General features: G+C 44.1%; 1 pseudogene; it reads right to left on the bottom strand.

The window, feature by feature from the left end:
• Positions 1–836: 836 nt before the first annotated feature.
• On the bottom strand, positions 837–3,918 carry LOC146179654 (uncharacterized; annotated as a pseudogene).
• Between the last annotated feature and the right edge of the window lie 1,135 nt (positions 3,919–5,053).

Genomic DNA, 5,053 nt, shown 5'->3' with positions numbered 1-5,053 from the left:
CCGAAGAGCAGCTTTCTGGCCCTGGGGAGCACTGGGATATTTCGCGCACTTCTCTATTCAGAAAGCACTTATTCCAGCCTTAATGCAGCGCTCTCGTTTTTCGCTTCTTGAGCCGTCGAAATGTGACATCCTTTACTGCAGTCAACCACATTAAGTTGAGAGAATCAAGTTTTGGAAGCGCGACAGAGGTGTGGCAGTTCAGCACTTCTTGTCTATAGTATTTCGCAACGATGCCATCCTAAACATCACTCTAGAAGGATCAAACTGATTCGTGCATTCAAAGCTTCATAGGGCACGCAAATGTATTTATGCCGCGTCTGGCGGGAACCACCTAGACTAGGAGAAGGCCTCGGCACTCCTCCCGTCACGTCACCACACTCAGCCCGTCCGGCCCATAAGCCTCCGCTTGAGGAGCCGTCGAAAGAAAAAACAAATGTTGCTGCATGATCGTGGGTATACCTCCAGAATTTATTTGCATCCAATATAAATTCTGCACTGGCGTAATTGAAAGGACTAAGGCGAGTTCTTTCCACGTCAATTTCGGAATTTGGAGCAGAGCTGACAATGGCCCCCATAAAACAGAATGCACTACAGATTTTGCAACCAGAAAGACCATGCGCCGGAAAACATATTTTTTTTCAGTCTGTAACACAAAGCCGTACAATTCAGGTAACAAATTTTATTTGGAATTGGTTTTCACTATCACAGAATGACATTCAAACATACAATACACACATCAATAAAGTATGACATACATCAATCTCACTAGCTTAATAAAAATCTGTTGAACTTACAGTGCTGAATAATTTAAAACGAGGAGGAGAAGAAAAGGAGGGCGGAAGGCATTTGATGTTAAAACTTTCCAGAGAAGTCAAGACAACACACAGTTCATATATTATATGTAATGTAGCATACACATTCGTGAAAACAGCGCACATCATTTTCACTTGAGGGTGGTCAACTTTCTCTTCCCATTATTTTTTTTTGTTTATTTTGTCGTTTCTAAAGGCCGTGCAATTTTTCAGCAGAGTGTTTACTGCTGGATTAAGGATGTTCTTTACCATTGACTCTTGACTGTGACCAGTTGCACAAGTGTCAAAGTCTTCACTGTCACAGAGCAAATACTTCATCGCACTTAGAAGTGCAGCAATTTGATTACTTTCTGCATGAAACATATGCTCATGCTCTTTTCCTGTAATATATTCCAGCACAATTTCAGTAATTGTGAATACATCACAGCAGTCATTGCAAGGCTGGTGCTTCAAAGCAGCATAGGCACAGTAGCCAGCGATGTGCACCAATGCTGGCATGTCTTTCCGGGGCTTCTTTCGGTCACAACTTCTTAGCTTTATGTTAAATTTGTGAATCAGCGTTTCAGCACACGGCTGACTGCAAGTGTCAGTAGATGCTGGCATATCTGGCAAGATCAGAGTGTTCTGGAGGCGGATCTTTGCCTCAGCTTCAAATACCTGTCGGATCGACACATTGTAATGGACCCACACAGCTTCCGGTACTTTCCAAACCGAGCGAGGGGATTGGCTTGAAATTTTCCAAGAACATACGTAAAGCCGAGCTCCTCCAAACAATACCTTGACTCTTAAATCAAGGCGTATGGGGAAAGCCGGAAAGTTCAGTGTGTCTCTTTTGCCAAAGCTCCTGTATGCACACACACACTTTTCCAGTCGTCGAGCCAGATAACAAATGTGTCGAGGAACTGCATCTGCTCACCATTGATTTCATATACTGGCTATTGCTACACATGTCTCACTCTATGTCCCTTATGGGGAGTCTTGACATTGACGATGCTCCACCATCGCACGGTTAAGTCAATGAAATCTGCAGTACCCTCTACAAACGTCAGATGCAGGGTTTCGCCTCTTAGCCTCAAAGCAGATGAAACAAAAGAGTTAAAAATTTGCAGAGCAAGTTTCACATTCTGCCTCTCACTATTTGTGGGATCTAATGCTTTATACGTCAGCCCAAAAGCCCCTTTCGCAATATTAGTTTGTTCAGCCTCATGAAGCTTTCTGAGTGATGTGAATGAAGCACCCTCCATTTTCTTTTCTGTGGTTCCGGGGGGAAAAGGTGAGTAATATCGACATTTGTCTGCATTATTTTGGTGTAGCCAATTGTTTATGATACATTTGAGCAGATGCACTGAGTCAACAATGTGAAAGAGGGGCTGCTGCGGATTAGCTGGATGGGGGTAAACAATTTCTCGCTTCTGGGCCTCCCTGAACATGGTCATTACTTTGCGGTTAATAGACATATTGTCTGTAATGACTGCAACAATATGAATGGTCGCTGCTTCAAATCTCAAGACTGCTTTTCTACAGTTTCATGAAGCTCCTCTGCAGTAATTTTTGACACAGGAAGGATGTGTGCAACATCCTAGAACTGTGACAGGAGTGACTGCGCCATTAATACATGCGCTGTTTTAGCTGGTTCAGAACGGTTGGCAGTAGCACCTGTTACGCTGCCACCCTTGTATTAAAAGAATTGCTGTATTTCATCAACCAAAAATGTAGCATTTCTTTTATGAGCTTTCAGCAGACTTGCCCTCCTTTTCATATACCTTAGGAAGCCCTCTTCATTTTGCTCCTTTAATGGACTGACATCGTGTGCACCTCAGACACACTTGATTGCTGCAGTATGAGGCAACACTAGCTTTCCACTGCTCCTCAAAAACTTGTAGTCATGTGGCGAAATAGTGTACAAAATGCTATACAACACCAAAAGTTCCGCCGAGTGCCAAACACCATTATTCCTCTTCATGAGGAGATGACACTGCTCTTTGAGGAACATCACAGCGCTCAACTTCTCGTCCTCCAGAAGGCCTCCACTTGAAATGTTATCAAGAAGTGAGATCAACAATTTCAGTGCAGCCTTTCCTTTATCCACGTGCTGTGGTTTTCCTTTAGCACAGTGATCTTCAACATTATCCAAGAGCTGAACAAGCACACGCAAATTGTGGATATAATCCGGGATCTCAAAACATTTGTCAAATGTAAGACGAGCACCTCTCCAAAACGCAGACACAGACGTCCGACGACAGTCACTGACACAAAAGTCTCGGGAGCACCTGCTGTTACTTTGACGTGAGCAAAGATCATGCAGCTGTCGCAAGGTACCGCTGTCCAAAACCTTTTCTCTCCAAGCTTATGCAGACGTTCACTGATGTCTTGGAGGCTGCTAATTTTGTTTTCTCGTTCATCGTTTTCGTGTACCAAAGCTAATGCTTTAAGGCCTCTTGAAGCTGTTCGGTCTCCAGGGTCATCTCTAGTCTGGCGAGAATCCAAAATATATTCTGGGCAGTCGGGAAAGATTGTTGGAATGGCATCAGGCGTAAGCCGGGTGAGCTTCACTTGAACCTCGATGGTCCGTCCGTCGCAATCTGTGTATTTAAACGTTATACGTAGGTGCTCGGGCTTGAAATACCGTTCACATACCTGCGAAACAACCAGCGCCGTCATATTATTGAACACACCTTGACACCTGCAAAACTGCGACATGCGCTTACAATTCTAAGCACGAGATCTGTGAAAAGCGGATTTTACTGACCTATGAGCCATTCAGCGAATGAATATACACACGCGATTCCAAACGCACGCGAGCCCACTTGGTTTACACGTATAAATAAATCGTCACTTGAAAACGTATTCGTATAACAATGGATTATCGTAGTTTGCACTCATACATTTTTAATGTACATTGTACATATAAATCATTACTACACGAATTTAAAAGCGAGACAACACTTACCAGTGGATCTTCCAGTTTTACACCGTCAACATCATCCGGTCGCACTGCCCGCTGCAATTTTTTTCTTCAGTCGTTATCACTTGGGAACCCAAACAGCCTGACCTTTGGCCCGCTGTCGTAGTTTCCTATACAGCTTGGCACACAACATCGGCCCATGACATAGAACAAAGCGCACGTGTACAGAAAGGAATAAATTTTAAAAAAAAACGAGCCACGTGCAGCGACGTTCTCCTGCGGTGTTCCCAAAGCATCGCTGGGCGGCGCTGCATGGATGGATTGATGGAATATAGGAGCGTCCCCTTTGAAACAGGATGGTAGCAGTAGCTATCATGCTCATTTTTCTCCCTATATCTTAATTATTGATTTAGAATGGTTAACTAATTCATCATTCTATTTATTAAATTTTGTTCCTACAATACTAACATTATGTCACTTCTCTGCTTTTAAGCCACCAATCTTCCAGTCGTTTTTTGCTAGTTTCCACCGCCGGTTTGTTCACCCGGCTACCGTTATCTCTAAACCCAAGAGCTTCAGGAACAGTGATTGCGCCTGCTCTCTCTCTGTGTATTTAAACGTTATTGTTATTGTGTGTATTTAAAACGCAGCTCCTGATAGGCAGCGCCATCTGTGGCAGAAAAACACACACTGGGGCGGCGGCGGCTAGGCTCGTGCGGCGGCTCGGCTCGCTGCCTTCGCGACGTGCGCCGCACGCTTTCTCTCGAACGAGCACGCGCCTTGACGCGCCCCGCAGGCGCACCGCGACATGCCACCCGCATTCCGTCTTGATTGGGCAACCTGACGCGCATTTTCATGAAGGATACTTAATTATAGGCGGGAAACTTTTTATTCACGTCTGTACTGTAGAGCAGACAACAGACGGGGATGAGTAAATATTGATTGTGAATGCGTCCCACGTTAGCAAAAACGTAGGAAGTGTATCTCGAGGTAAGTCCGCTATGTAAATATATTGTCGTATATAATATGTTTAAAACTGTAAAGTATCATCAGTACTGTGAAATAAAGTAATAAAGTGGCCCGATCGTTGACCATCGTTTTGGTCTGTAGCATGCGATCTATATACGGATTTTTTTTTATTATTACGACGTTACCAAAGGAAATCTTGCAGTAGAAGAATAAGTATGTAGTCCGAAGAAAGTGTTTCTTCAAAGACAAGAACGCTAGCAATCTCATAAGCACATGCGTGCTCCGTGTGCTGCACGCGACATAACCGGCTCGCTGGCTCGGAAGGCAGGTGAAATCCAAGCTTGTATTACATAGTGTTTTATTTCGG

Source organism: Amblyomma maculatum, chromosome 9 (genome assembly GCF_055883805.1).
Source record: "Amblyomma maculatum isolate TAMU_Amacu chromosome 9, ASM5588380v1, whole genome shotgun sequence".
Lineage (NCBI taxonomy): Eukaryota > Metazoa > Arthropoda > Arachnida > Ixodida > Ixodidae > Amblyomma > Amblyomma maculatum.
Note: the sequence above shows the minus strand (reverse complement) of the source record. Positions and strands in the feature narration are given on the sequence as shown.